The sequence below is a fragment of the Electrona antarctica genome (genome assembly GCF_951216825.1).
Source record: "Electrona antarctica genome assembly, contig: scaffold_40, whole genome shotgun sequence".
NCBI lineage: Eukaryota > Metazoa > Chordata > Actinopteri > Myctophiformes > Myctophidae > Electrona > Electrona antarctica.
Window position 1 is genome coordinate 462,167 of NW_027638523.1, and position 16,581 is coordinate 478,747.

The window sequence follows — 16,581 nt, forward strand, 5'->3', positions numbered from 1 at the left end:
TACAATATTAAAAAGTGCAGTTGCGGGTGCTCACTTGTCATTTAAACTTTGTTTTTATAACAATATTGGCATATTGCCTATGGTAAATACCATAATAAAATCAACACATGAACAACCAATGTCAATTTTAAACTGATTCCCTGCTTTCATATGACATGAAGAAAAAATCCAATGGCAGTCCCTCAGTCAAATCTGGCCACAGTAGCCTACTATTTACTATCCTATTTACTGCACATGGCTATGGTATGTATCTAGGCCTACAGTTAGGCTAATGACAAGTTCCCAGCTAACATGTCCAAGTGGGCCCCATATGGGGTGCATGTGTGCGTATGGGTACCAAGTGGGCATGGGCTAGAACTGGGCAATTATACTGGGTTCCAGGTAGGTTCTATGTGGGCTAAGTGGGCATGGGCTTGAACTGGGCAAATATCGTGGGTTCGATATGGGTTACAGATGGGCCAAGTGGGCGTGGGTTAGAACTGGTCACCCATGTATGGGTCCCTTGTGGGTTATATATGGGCTAAGTGGGCATGGGTTAGAACTGGGCTCCCATGTCTGGGTCCTATATAGGTTACGTATGGGCTAAGTGGGCATGGGTTAGAACTGGTCACCCATCTATGGGTCCCTTGTGGGTTATATATGGGCTAAGTGGGCGTGGGTTAGAACTGGTCACGCATGTCTGGGTCCTATATAGGTTATGTATGGGCTAAGTGGGCATGGGTTAGAACTGGGCACGCATGTCTGTGTCCCATATGGGTTATATATGGGCTAAGTGGGCATGGGTTAGAACTGGTCACCCATCTATGGGTCCCTTGTGGGTTATATATGGGCTAAGTGGGCGTGGGTTAGAACTGGTCATGCATGTATGGGTCCCTTTTGGGTTATATATGGGCTAAGTGGGCATGGGTTAGAACTGGTCATGGATGTATGGGTCCCTTGTGGGTTATATATGGGCTAAGTGGGCATGGTTTAGAACTGGTCACGCATGTCTGGGTCCTATATAGGTTATGTATGGGCTAAGTGGGCATGGGTTAGAACTGGGCACGCATGTCTGTGTCCCATATGGGTTACGTATGGGCTAAGTTGGCATGGGTTAGAACTGGTCACCCATCTATGGGTCCCTTGTGGGTTATATATGGGCTAAGTGGGCATGGGTTAGAACTGGGCTCCCATGTCTGGGTCCTATATAGGTTACGTATGGGCTAAGTGGGCATGGGTTAAAACTGGTCACCCATCTATGGGTCCCTTGTGGGTTATATATGGGCTAAGTGGGCGTGGGTTAGAACTGGTCACGCATGTCTGGGTCCTATATAGGTTATGTATGGGCTAAGTGGGCATGGGTTAGAACTGGGCACGCATGTCTGTGTCCCATATGGGTTATATATGGGCTAAGTGGGCATGGGTTAGAACTGGTCACCCATCTATGGGTCCCTTGTGGGTTATATATGGGCTAAGTGGGCGTGGGTTGGACTGGTCATGCATGTATGGGTCCCTTTTGGGTTATATATGGGCTAAGTGGGCATGGGTTAGAACTGGTCATGGATGTATGGGTCCCTTGTGGGTTATATATGGGCTAAGTGGGCATGGTTTAGAACTGGTCACGCATGTCTGGGTCCTATATAGGTTATGTATGGGCTAAGTGGGCATGGGTTAGAACTGGGCACACATGTCTATGTCCCATATGGGTTACGTATGGGCTAAGTGGGCATGGGTTTGAACTGGTCACCCATCTGTTGGTCCCTTGTGGGTTATATATGGGCTAAGTGAGCGTGGGTTAGAACTGGTCATGCATGTATGGGTCCCTTGTGGGTTATATATGGGCTAAGTGGGCATGGGTTAGAACTGGTCATGCTTGTCTGGGTCCTATATAGGTTATGTATGGGCTAAGTGGGCATGGGTTAGAACTGGGCACGCATGTCTGTGTCCCATATGGGTTACTTATGGGCTAAGTGGGCATGGGTTAGAACTGGTCACGCATGTCTGGGTCCCTTGTGGGTTATATATGGGCCAAGTGGGCATGGGTTAGAACTGGTCACCCATGTCTGGGTCCTATATAGGTTATGTATGGGCTAAGTGGGCATGGGTTAGAACTGGTCATGCATGTATGGGTCCCTTGTGGGTTATATATGGGCTAAGTGGGCATGGTTTAGAACTGGTCACGCATGCCTGGGTCCTATATAGGTTATGTATGGGCTAAGTGGGCATGGGTTAGAACTGGGCACGCATGTCTATGTCCCATATGGGTTACGTATGGGCTAAGTGGGCATGGGTTTGAACTGGTCACCCATCTGTTGGTCCCTTGTGGGTTATATATGGGCTAAGTGGGCATGGGTTAGAACTGGTCATGCTTGTCTGGGTCCTATATAGGTTATGTATGGGCTAAGTGGGCATGGGTTAGAACTGGGCACGCATGTCTGTGTCCCATATGGGTTACTTATGGGCTAAGTGGGCATGGGTTAGAACTGGTCACGCATGTCTGGGTCCCTTGTGGGTTATATATGGGCCAAGTGGGCATGGGTTAGAACTGGTCACCCATGTCTGGGTCCTATATAGGTTATGTATGGGCTAAGTGGGCATGGGTTAGAACTGGGCACGCATGTCTGTGTCCCATATGGGTTACGTATGGGCTAAGTGGGCATGGGTTAGAACTGGTCACCCATCTATGGGTCCCTTGTGGGTTATATATGGGCTAAGTGGGCGTGGGTTAGAACTGGGCTCCCATGTCTGGGTCCTATATAGGTTATGTATGGGCTAAGTGGGCATGGGTTAGAACTGGGCACGCATGTCTGTGTCCCATATGGGTTACTTATGGGCTAAGTGGGCATGGGTTAGAACTGGTCACGCATGTCTGGGTCCCTTGTGGGTTATATATGGGCCAAGTGGGCATGGGTTAGAACTGGTCACCCATGTCTGGGTCCTATATAGGTTATGTATGGGCTAAGTGGGCATGGGTTAGAACTGGGCACGCATGTCTGTGTCCCATATGGGTTACGTATGGGCTAAGTGGGCATGGGTTAGAACTGGTCACCCATCTATGGGTCCCTTGTGGGTTATATATGGGCTAAGTGGGCGTGGGTTAGAACTGGGCTCCCATGTCTGGGTCCTATATAGGTTATGTATGGGCTAAGTGGGCATGGGTTAGAACTGGGCACGCATGTCTGTGTCCCATATGGGTTACGTATGGGCTAAGTGGGCATGGGTTAGAACTGGTCACGCATGTCTGGGTCCCTTGTGGGTTATATATGGGCTAAGTGGGCATGGTTTAGAACTGGTCACGCATGTCTGGGTCCTATATAGGTTATGTATGGGCTAAGTGGGCATGGGTTAGAACTGGGCACGCATGTCTGTGTCCCATATGGGTTACGTATGGGCTAAGTGGGCATGGGCATTCGACGCTGAATCCAGATATCATAATGTCGAGACTGTCCGATCCCAGGAAAGTGGTCAAAAATAGCGCGAACGTTTTGTAAAAGTGTCACAAATGCACCCAGAAACGATATATTTCCAATGTTTTAAAATAATCAAGGGGTATGTATCCCCACTTAGTTTTTCAACCCGATTCCAATGGTGGTGGTCTCATCTCTCTACAATGTCAGGAAGTGGGTGTAAACGCCTCCTATCGGTCCCTAGCCCTCGAAACACGTCTGGAAAAAAGTGAGACCATTTTCGGACTCAGCACGACGAGCTGAACACGCTGATATGTGTTTCCCAGCACACGGACTTACGGTTATCTTAATTGGCTAGTTAATTGGTTAGTTTTCGACGCGCGATAGCTCGGCAACGATAGGTCCATCAGCCAAGTAATTTACATGGGCACGTACAGCTCTCCGATATCTACGCTCCGATAGGTCCGCCATTCTCGTGCAACACCCGTAGCAAGAGTTCTCCAACTCTGACCTGTCATCCACAAGCGTTATAGACATGATAAACCTTACAGTGTATTGAATGGTGAAATGCTAACCCTAATTTTAAGAACCACACGTCCGTGAGCGGGGAGACACATATTGGCGCGTTCGTCTCATTGATATCTAGGCGTGGATGTAAGGCACGCCCATTTTCGACCCTTGTGGGCGGAGCTATCACGCGTCAAAGTCTAACCCTAGTTTTCTTAACCGCATGACCGTGTACGAGGAAACACATATATGCGTGTGCGCATCATCAAGCCCTACGCGTGGATGTGAGCCACGCCCCTGTGCGACCTTTGTGGGCGGAGTTAACCACTCTTAATTAGGTGCGCTATGGACTTTATCCCTATTTTTAAAAAAGACCACTTGGCCGGACTTACCTTTTCACGCTGAATCCAACGGTACCATCCCCGTTCCTGTGCGACGTCGGGAAAGTTCCGAAAGGTGGCGCCAAATTTCCCAAAAAAGATAATCCTATATAGGACCCATAGGGAAAGTACTGGGTCCTATATAGGACCCAGACATGAGTGACCAGTTCTAACCCATGCCCACTTAGCCCATACATAACCTATATAGGACCCAGACATGAGTGACCAGTTCTAACCCATGCCCACTTAGCCCATACATAACCTATATAGGACCCAGACATGAGTGACCAGTTCTAACCCATGCCCACTTAGCCCATACATAACCTATATAGGACCCAGACATGAGTGACCAGTTCTAACCCATGCCCACTTAGCCCATACATAACCTATATAGGACCCAGACATGAGTGACCAGTTCTAACCCATGCCCACTTAGCCCATACATAACCTATATAGGACCCAGACATGAGTGACCAGTTCTAACCCATGCCCACTTAGCCCATACATAACCTATATAGGACCCAGACATGAGTGACCAGTTCTAACCCATGCCCACTTAGCCCATACATAACCTATATAGGACCCAGACATGAGTGACCAGTTCTAACCCATGCCCACTTAGCCCATACATAACCCATACAGGACCCATACAAGGTTGACCAGTTTTGCCTTGCCAAAAATAACTGAACGTATAAAGGTTTAAGCATGGGATAAGTCGGCTACGCGCCCACACACACACACACACACACACACACACACACACACACACACACACACACACACACACACACACACACACACACACACACACACACACACACACACACACACACAGTTAGAGCATATCTGGGTAAAGAACTGCAGAAAGTAAGCAGCTGACAGCAAGTTATCATGAATGAAATCTGTACCAGCTTTTCTCTTGAAAGTAATGATAAGTTACAATAAGTGTTCCTTTGATGATCTTGGATGTGAACAACAGTGTATAAGTCTAGATAGATATGGATGGACGAACAGTCGGACGGACGGACAAAGAGAGAGAGAGTACCGGCCATTGTAGGCCTATAACATTGTGTTGCAGATGGAAGCTTTTCATTGATTTAATGAGCTTGTAGATCTGCTATTCTGGGCAAAATGGGCGGATATTTCCCTAGGGAGAGAATTATGTATAAAATGATTATCTGATGTAGGCAGCACATGCACAGACGTCAACTAGTGAATAGCAGTTAGGCGTGCACATGTTGTGTGTGGGACTATAATGCCTATGTCCAGCGATGTGCTGTGGATATTTCAAGTAGTGGGGCTATGCCGCGCACACATGCACACTCACGAGCGATCACCAATTGAAATAACCTCTTAAATGTAGACCTAATATACCCAGAATATACTGTATATCAACTGTAATGGGCAAACTTTAGTGTTAGTGTTTTAGTGTTTAAATATTCATTTACCTTGCAAACGTCATATCTGAAATTGAATTAGTTTATCATCGTAAATCCATCAGCCACCTACAGTACAGTCGACTCGACACAATGGACCTGGCCATCACCATTGATATGCATCCAAGGCCGGTCATTCCTATTGTTTCAAGCTGTGACACAGGTGCGAAAACTGGCTGTGCAGGCTTGTGGGAAACGTGCGTCTTCAAACTACTAGGGCGGCCTCCAGGGCAGCCCTACGTACGTCATTTCATTGAGTGATGTCGCAACATCGAGCAGAAAAAGAAGTGTGCATGTTTTAGGGAGAGAGAGAGAGAGAGAGAGAGAGAGAGACACACAGACACAGACAGACACACAGACACACAGACAGACACACAGACAGACACAGACACAGACACAGACACACAGACAGACACAGACAGACAAACGGGTGGGTGGGGGAGGGACGGAGAGAGAGAAACAGAGAGAGAGAGAGAGAGAGATCCCATACTAATTTGAGGAGGGTTGGATTGTGTCTGTGGATACCTGCGTATGTCTGATAAACCTGTCAACCAATTAGTTGTACAAAATGGTGCATTTATATAGGACTTTTATCCAAAGCGCTTTACATAGATTGTGCATTACATTCATTCACCCTTGCACACACCAATGGCAGAGGAAACCATGCAAGTCACCAACCTGCACTTCAGGAGTAGTTTAACTGCCCTATTAGGGGTTCAGCCGCGTATTGGTCAAGGACACTTCGACACTAACTCTGGGGGAGCCTGGTATCGAACTGGGAACCTCACGGTTCCATCCGGCTGTTCTGCCGGCCACTCTACCCCTGAGCCATAACCACTGCCGCGTCCTCAACGGGAGGATGCAGACAGGGAGGCACACCTGTCTGTCTCTGTGCATCTGACTGATCCAAGTTCCTTCAAACACCAGGCTATAATCGAGTCTTCACCATTTTTCAGGCCAAGGACCCCTTAGCTGAGAGATGGAGACGAAGGACCCCCACTACACATTGTATACAATTTAACAAAATATGTTAAATTGATTTCATTGTGAGCTTGTAGATCTGATATTTTGGGGCGAGTTGGATTGGACGTTTCCCCTATAATAGTGATAGCGTTCAAGTGGTCTCCCTATCGAAGACCAATCACCCACCCGCACGCACGCATGCATGCACGCACAAACACAGAACAATGTCATGTAAAAACAAAGTCTTGACACATGACCCCTGCATTGGCACCCAAACTATATTACCCTAGAAAAGAATATGAGCCAATTAAGGACACGTTTTGTTGTCTTTACAACTGTCTGTCATACTGTAAACAGGCCTGTCAGGCATTGATTGATTGATTGATTGAAACATTTATTAACAGTTTGCAGAATTACAGTACATTTCAAGCACAAACTCAATACAAAGGCTGTTAACTGTGAGTGGACAACCCAATTAGGCATTACACTTGTTTCCAATAGGGTCCACCATGTTCAATTCATCAAAAACATTTAGAGACGTACAAATAGACACTTCTATATAGACAAAGGACAGAACAGGAATTCATCATAATAAGCTTAAGCATAAGCTTACAAAATGTAAGCTTGTAGATCAGCTCTTTGGCAAAGGTTAAGAATTGAGGGAATTTAGTCGTTAAATATCTGAAAATACACATTAACATGAAAACATGTATTTATACAAGTGTATATGAAGCTATGAAATCTATGGAATGTTTATTTTATTCTGCAACACAATTTTATGTATGTTATAGAGGTCCCTGCTTCATCTCTCTGAAGGGGTTATTGGCCTGACAAACGTTGAAGACTCTAGCTGCAGGCTACACCTCTATGGCTATCTCAATGTATAATAATTACTTTTTTTTATAATGTTCCAGCATTAATTAAATGAATAGCACTCAAATAAACTACAGATCGTCCCAGAATGCATTGCATTTCCGTTTGAAACGCGAATGCGATTGGTTGTCCTGGGTCACGTGCTTCACTGATTCAGGAAATGACGTGGTGAATTTCAAATAGTCAGACAGGCGCGGAGAGAGCTGTTTGAAAACTAACCTGCGTAACCGTTCCATCCGCTACAGAAAGAGATTCACATTAAATTAACAGACATAAAGTCATCAAAGGCAGTTGAACAAGGAAATAAGAAATTCCCGATCTATTTGTGTGATGGAATCTGCAACAACATGGAGCCGTTTGGCACACAAAGTCACAAGATTAGGGGGAGGCATACTATGGTCCGACGGAGCATTGGTTCGACATGCGTCCGCACCTCGGACTAGCGCCTGCATGACAATACAGCTACAGGCCAGGTAAGAGCATGCTTCTTATTTTTGCGACCAGTAAATCTACATTTAACTTCTGTTATCTGCTGTGCATTTTGCTTCAATAACTAAAATAAGAGTCAGCTGTGGGCTTTATTATTACAAATAACAAGGAAGGCAACAACAATGAACATCTGACGTTTTGTGGGTTTCAAATTATTGCTTTTGGTGCTGCATGGTACAGACACAAACGCTGTTGGAAGTGGCTATGCTTGGGTAAAAGTGTGTCGAAGGTCCCGCGACGAGAGAGCGAGATTCTAGCAAGAGGCTAGAGCATTACAGGTCTGTTTAAGTCAGTGGTTCTCAAAGTGGGGTCCTTGACTGTATTTTGAGAGCTCCAGGGGGTCCCCAGCTAAATGATTGATAGTACAGGAGTCAGGAACCACCAAATGGACCCTTAATAATAATAATACCGGTAGTAAAACGTTTGAAAACAGTGTGGTCGTTAAGCAGCTCAACCCTGAAACACAGCACAAGATTAACTGATTCACCTTGTTTTTACTACATTTATCTTTTATATTATTGACTCATCTTTTAACATGGAACAACATGACGATTTCTTTCATATCTGCTTGTTGGTTATAAATTATCCTAAACAACCAGTAGTTAATACTAGCAGCAGTAACAATATTGTAAATTGGGAGATAGCTCTCTTGGCTACGTGACTTGTTGCCTGCCTGCTCTGCTGAGTTGGAGATCAGAGAGAGAGAGAGAGAGAGCATATATTTACAGGTCTGTCAGTGGTTCTAAAAGTGGGGAAGTGGGGGGTCCTTGACTGTATTGAGGGAGTTCCAGGGGGTCCCCAGCTAAATGATTTATAGTACAGGAACCAAATGGACCCTTATTGGTCTGTAACTGATTGTACAAATGGACCCTTACATGTCTGTAACTCTGAGTGTACAAATTTGTACACTATCAGCGTTAAATTAACATTGATTTGACTATTTTTGAGTATATAGACAGCTATGTGTGTCCCTGGGTCTGTCCCTGGCTGGCTGGCTGGCTGGGTCTGTCCGAGCAAGAAAGTAGCTTTTGGTTGGTTTTCACAACTGTTGCGCAGCACAACACATACACATATTAACTGTATATATGATGATTTGGGGTGATACAGTACAGTACAGTGACAGTACAGTAGAGGGACCCCCACACCGTAAGTCTGTCATTTTTCAACCATTCCGGACGCGGGGCGGCTGACCCCCTGGCCCCGTTCCTGTGGGTCTGGACCTTCCGGGGACCCCCACACAGAGTTGCACCACTCACTTCACACGGGTGTGATTTTACAATATAAATTGTGGTCCCAGAGATAGAATTGCCATGGGGGTCCGTAGCCTAATGCATGTCAAACTGTGGGTCCTTGAAATAGAAAATGTTTGAAAAAAAGATTAAATCTTCTCTTATGGGGGTCCCTGGCATATCTTTTCAAATGTTGGTCTGCGGCTAATAAGTGTCAATTTGGGGGTCCTTGACATGAACAAGTTTGTTGAGAACCACTTGTTTAAGTTTTAGGTTTGTAAGGTGTGCCTGTGCATGTGTCTGTGTATGTGCACCTGATTTGTTTTTGTTGACACCACACCAGTCACAAGGAGGTCTTGATTTTAGAAGTATGGTAGGCTGGGGGGGGGGCTTTTATGTGCCTGTCTGTGTTTCTTTTGGGTAATTCTTCTCTTCGTCTATTTGTTTAAGTAAATTGGAAATGAAGATGTCCAGTGATCCACTGATCCAGTCCACAAATTACTAGCTGTGTTCTGTGTCCATGTCTGGACATAACAAGAAGTTCTTTTTCATGGTGCATAAGGTAAAATTGAGTGTTTAAAATGTAAATTTCTACATGAGACCACACTACAAAATGTCTTAAATCCTGCCAGTTTTTTGAAAACCCTATCAGTGGTGCTTGAATGTTTTCATGTCCCTGTGGACCCCCAGCTGAAAATATTTTGTTTCAGGGACCGACCAGAAGCAAATATTTGAGTTAAAATCGTTTGCTGTGAAAGAATATATATTCAAAGATTTGCATTTAGTTCCAAAAATAGCAAATCATTTATAGAGCCACAGTTTATTTGAGCTGAGTGACAACGTGTCGGTCTAAATGACCTGAGATACTTGATGAAAGTAATTTAGACCGAAACGTTGTCACTCAGCTTTCCTCTCATTAGCTAAAGTATAAAATAATTGTTAATGTGGTTAAACGCTAAAGTGACAGATGCATTCCAGGTCTTAATGGGTTAACCCATTTTGGACTTAGGCCGATTCTAAAATAAATCCTTCTAAATCATGACCTAAGTTTTCTGAAAAACTTCAAATATTTATATAGCGGCATCATTTGTTTGTAATTTTTGAATACTGTACATAGTGTACAGAAACCCAAAAGGGGTTCCTGACCAGAAGGGTAGGGTTACAAAAAGGGGTTCCCGCCTAGAATGAGTTAATGATGTAATTTTGCAAAACATTTGATGTACACTAGTAAAAGCATGCCACAGCATACAGCTGCTATATAACTGGTGGAATAGGGTGTGTGACAAATCTGTAAATAGGCCACTGTTAGCATTTCACATAGGTTTTTAATATTGCCATCATGCACCCAACTTGTTACTTTTGACAAGGCTCCAGAACTGTTTTTATTCCACATTGAAAACAAGTTTCCCACCAGTAGCTTTTAAGCTTTTACAAGGTGTAATACAACACATGTGTGAGTAAGTAGGCAATGAGAGGCTATATGATAGGCGTATGATAGCCCTATGCCATTCAAAGGTTCGGCATAATATTGCTTTAACTTTAATGTCTCTTTCCCCTGTTTTTGTGCTCTTTTCTTTTGAAGACACATGCGATGTCAGAAGCAGAGACTCCATCTGATGTACAGACTGATGTTGAAACGACAGAGGAGGTAAAATGGCTGTTTTAGGGCAATGGTTCTAATAATATTTTGTGGCAATATAGGGCCGTGGGGGTCCTCGCACCCCACTTTGAGAACCCCTGCATTAGAATACGGACCACCATGACAGAGTGTACAGTTATGGTGGTCAAACAAAATGGATTTGGTTCTCAGAGTTGCAGCAACATTAGGGTCCATTTGGTTCGCAATTATCCATAATTTATCTGGAGACCCCTGGAATCCCCTCAAGGACCCCTGGGGATCCCCAGACCCCACTTTCAAAACCACTGTGTTGAAGTGTTTGCCAAGTACATTGGCACACAACCTGGAATTTCCCTTCTATTATTAGACACATAAGTCCCACCTCGATCTGAGAAAGGAAGTGAGTCTGCATGAATCAAGTAGGTTGGACTGACAGGCTGCCACATTCCAATTCCGCACACTCCTGCGCGCTCACTCCTCCTGCATGCATGTCATGTGATCTGTATTTCTCCTGAGCTGTTTGACATTGTGGCCCACACCATGCTACTGCTTAAAGTTAGTTTTTTATGTTTGCTAAAATGTACGTTTTTTTATTGAATGTACTGTAGGCCATCGCAAAGACATGTGACCTACACCTCCCTGTGGAATGAACAGCGTTGGACTGACTACTGTGTCCCAGAGAGTTAGCCGCAAGAAAGTGGACACTGAGTATAACCAGCAGCCCCAGTGTGTCCCCTGGAGGTTCTCATGCAAGTATGTAAACTATGGAATTAGATTTATTTCATTTCTTTAAACATACAGAGAATTTAACATCTTGAAATGTAAAATTATGTGTAGGAACCCTGAGTCACAGTGGAATTGCTGCCCACCTGAAACCCTGATCAGCTGTTGGAACCCTGAATGTGAGCACCTCAAGTGGGACACAGAGACGGAGCCGCCCTACTGGAACCAGTTGTAAGTTGAAATATCGTATTCACTTCAAAATGTACTTGTAGTTTCTAATCACAATCACATAGTTGATAGGATCTTGCCCTTAATTTGATTGCATGCACAGAATGGTTGCTCCACTGTACATTTATCTTGAACTTTCCTCTTGTCATTCTAACTTGAAATGGTGTTTGGCAAAACATTTGATGTTTGATGTACAGAAGTAGAAGCATGCCACAGTATTACAGCTGTAACTGCTGAAAAGGGATCACAACAATTCTGAACAGAGGCCACCGTTTGTATTTCACAAATTTGCCACCATAGCTCAAGACATTTAGAATTACTGTTTTTTGGTTTGTTTTTAATTTTCTGTTCAGAAAATAATCCTCAATATGCAGCAAAAATATCTTTACAGACCATAGCTATTCTTGATGTATAATTAATCATGTAATTTATTGTAGCATTTGGCCGTGTGATTAGATTGTAGTACAACTTTCATGATACATTCTTAAGCGTTATTCATAGTCTTTATTGGTGGTGAGGTGACCACCGCAACTACAACATGACGTCACGGAGCCGCGGTGAAGAGCAAACCACCGCTCTCCCCAGGCCTTCTCTCTGTTTTTACTCACCACCGCTCCACGTTATTACAGCTTCGGTGGTCAGCTCACCACCGGAGCGGTGGTCACCTCACCACCGAAAATCCAGACTATGAATAGGCCTTTACCTCAGTTATATTATTTAAAATATACACGTCTCATAATGTTTCATAATGTAAGAATCAAGCTAGCATTACTAAGTCAGCTTCTTGTTGTTTATTTTTAGGGACACTAAAGAAGAACACAGTGGCAGTCACACAGGACATTCACCAGAAGGAGGGAGAGAAGTGGTCAAAGTGGTTCACAGGAGCTCGTGCTTGAGGTGGGAATAGGGCTGCAAGAGCTCAGAGAGCACTTGAGTACACACAGGACAATGGGGCACAGCCCCACTAGAAAAAAACACCATCTGACACAGTCTTGGTATCACACACGCACGCGTGCGTACACACACACACACACACACGCGTAAACAACTACCTCCTGATAAGTTGGCTTTTTTGTGTTGGGGTCATTTTAACGTCTACACAGGCTTCTGTGAACACCCCATACAGTTTAAGTTGCTTGATTCAGTATTTCACACACTCACTCACCCCATGGCCTAGGGGGTTGTACAGGTGTCATGGTGGATGCTTGGGCACTCTGGTATCTCCAGTGCTTTCGATCTTCTGTTGTCCATATCAGGGTTTGAAAGCTGCAGCCAGTCCACTCCTTGATGTTGTCCACTCAGGCCTGTCTACCTCTTCTCCACTTTCCCTCCACTGTCCCCTGTACTTTGGTCTTTGACAGGGAGGTATGTCTTGTGACATGACCATGAGAGTAGAGGCTCCTGTTCTCCAGCATGGGTGGTAGCTAAACTGTCTTAACATAATCATTTGTCCGGTCTTCTTATACGATATATGTAGCATTCTTCTGTCACACTTGCTTTCAAACGACTGTATCCTGTGCTCGGTGTCCGCTGTAAGTGTCCAGCTTTCAGAGCCAATGGAATAGGGTGGAGAGTACAAGTGACTTGTAAAGTCTGACCGTCACTGAGAAGCTGATTTATTATTTGTTATGTTTCCAAATACTGTATAGTCTAGTCATGGCTGATGTTGCTATCCCAATTCTTGCTTTTATCTTTTGTGGAGCTGCCATCTTCACTCACAAAGGACCCAAGGTATATAAGTCCTTTACTTCCTACAGGCAAGTGGCCTGTTCCTTGGTGATATATGTATGGCTGTAGCTGGTGACCAGGATATTACTTTTCTCTTCATCTCCATGCCATATGCTCTGCCTTGTGTTTTCTCATAAGTTTGATGTCATTGGAGATGGTAGGGTCTTCCTCTGATGGATATGGTGGTGTGATATTCTATGAGTGCTTCCTCCATGATGTTGTTTATAAGAACTGCACTGCTTGGGTATAGTGCTTGAATTACCTGTTGTGGTACAGGTCGTGCTGGTGCTAAAGGTGCTTCTCAATCAGTATTCTGACTTTGAATATCTCCTTTTTGGTCTGAATCAAGATGATCTGCAGCATTACTTTGCTAGCCAGACAGAAAAAACAGTTGTTTCTGTAGTTTTGTCACTGCCCTGCATTCCCTTTCTTGGGGTATTTTATTGGGTACATTGCTTGGTATCTTTTGGTAGATGCGTGTCAATGCTATTATCATGTATTGATTGCCCTCCATGCTCCCAAAGCTCTGCTGGGACATTATCGATAGCAGGCTCTTTACTACCTCCTCTACTTCAGCGTGAAGTATTGGGGCATCCTACCACATGCACTACTGGACTTCATGGCACTAGTATGTTGGGATCTGGTCTTATTGCACATTTGTATAGTTCCTAACAATACTCTGTCCATCACTTGGATATTGCTGCTTTCTCGGTTAGTAGAGAGTCATGCTTGTCTGCTATTATTGTGGCTCTATGTTGCTGTGATCCACTTTACTGCCTCCCGGTAGATCTAGGATGTTATCAGTGGCCCATGGTTTGTTTTTCTTCCTGTCCTGCCCTAGTACTTCAGTTGGGGTTTCTATAAGTGCTTCCTCCATATTGTCTGTCAATGTATCTATGTCTTGCAGTAGGCTAAGTGTTGTTTTCAATGAATCTAACATGATTAAAATTGAGTTTAAAGTTACCATAGGTTTACATAGGAAGGAGGAGTGTCTGATAATATGAATATCAAATATTTAAATACTGAATCAAGCAACTTAAAAACTGGGTGCTCACAAGTTAATGAACCTGCCTGGGGACCCAGAGCCCCTGGTTGTCCCTGGCATGATGCTAGGCCAGCAATGTGTCAAAGTGTGTCCCTGAGCAAAATTCGTAACCCCTAATTGCTGCCCGAGCGCCAGCTCCCAGAGAGAATGGCTGCTCCTTATTCCTTAAAGTATGGGTACAGTGACAAAAAACACCCCAATGTTAGAATGACTCCAAACATGTTTGAAAGTTAAATATCCTTTAAATTAACACTATCTTCACTTGATGGTTCAAGTTCTTGAAATTGCTCAACATTGCCCAATAAGCTTGCAATAGTGTTTTATTTGTTTATTTTTGAGGGGTGCTAGCCCCTCCTATGCCCATCTTTGTGTGTTTGTGTGTTCCCCATAACGATTATTTGATTGGCGGAGCAATGTGTGTACCCCATAGCGATAATTTGATTGGCTGAGCACGGAATGTGATGTATGATATGATCGCCCATCACTTCACACAAGTGTTATTTACACAATTTGTGAATCATTTGTTTTTCCTACGTTTCATTTATGACAGTTATGTTATTGAGGCCAATATAAAACATTAACAGAAAATTGGTCTGAAAGAACAAAGCTTGGTTTTTATATTGCAACCAATAGATTCCATGTGACCATTTTTTTCAATAAACTTTGTCAAAAGATATATTGTCTGATATAGTTTTTTCACTCTGGTAAAACTTAAATTGGCTAACCTTAGGTACTTTTTACATCTTATGTTAATGTGTTTGCAGTTGTTAAACAGGGTTCATGTAAATATACTGCTACATTCTCCCATTTAAATCCCTTCAGGGCCAACTTGAAACCCATTTTGGCAAAGTTCCCGGGTGTTACCCACTTGTGCTGCTAGAAGTGGGATCTACATCGGTCTCAAAGTGCCCAGTTGGACTCCATTTAAGGCCCATTCAGATCCCACTTCAAGCCTATATAGGCAAACACAGGTGAGGCCTACATGGGTTTGACATACAATTGCCAATTTTGACCCCACCTAAAACCCAGTCAGAAACCCACGTAATCCCATATGGGATAACACAGCTGGGCCCTGAGTGGATACTGGGCGAAAACCCACTTGGAGCCCTTAATGGGCGAACACAAGTGTGGCCTACATGGGTCACATATAATTTGCCCAGCTGGAACCTACTTAAGGCCCATCCAGATGCCGGTTCAAACCCATATAGGCAAACACAGGTGGCACACACATGGTTCTGACATAAAATGGCCCATTTGGACCCCTCCTAAGACCCAGCCAGAAACACACGTAAGCCCATATGGGATAACACAGGTGGGCCCTTTGTGAAAAGTGGGTGCACGGCCCACTTGGAGCCCTTAATGGGCGGACACAAGTGTGGCCTACATGGGTCACATATAATTTGCCCAGCTGGTACCCACTTAAGGCCCAATCAGATCCCAGTTCAAACCCATATAGGCAAACACAGGTGGCGCACACATGGTTCTGACACAAAATGGCCCATTTGGATACCACCTAAGACCCAGTTAGAAACACACGTAAGCCCATATGGGCTAACACGGGTGGGCCCTTTGTGAAAAGTGGGTGCACGGCCCACTTGGAGCCCTTAATGGGCGGACACAAGTGTGGCCTACATGGGTCACATATAATTTGCCCAGCTGGTACCCACTTAAGGCCCAATCAGATCCCAGTTAAAACCCATATAGGCAAACACAGGTGGCGCACACATGGTTCTGACATAAAATGGCCCATTTGGATACCACCTAAGACCCAGTTAGAAACACACGTAAGCCCATATGGGCTAACACAGGTGGGCCCTTTTTGAAAAGTGGGTGCACGGCCCACTTGGAGCCCTTAATGGGCGGACACAAGTGTGGCCTACATGGGTCACATATAATTTGCCCAGCTGGTACCCACTTAAGGCCCAATCAGATCCCAGTTAAAACCCATATAGGCAAACACAGGTGGCGCACACATC

At 44.5% G+C, this 16,581-nt stretch overlaps 1 long non-coding RNA gene across 1 annotated transcript; it reads left to right on the top strand.

Moving 5' to 3' along the window:
• Positions 1–9,716: 9,716 nt before the first annotated feature.
• Positions 9,717–12,772, top strand: LOC306917962. Its single transcript, XR_013789270.1, has 5 exons — positions 9,717–9,825; positions 10,846–10,911; positions 11,490–11,634; positions 11,719–11,835; positions 12,634–12,772. It is a non-coding gene; the product is annotated as an uncharacterized lncRNA (long non-coding RNA).
• Positions 12,773–16,581: the final 3,809 nt, after the last annotated feature.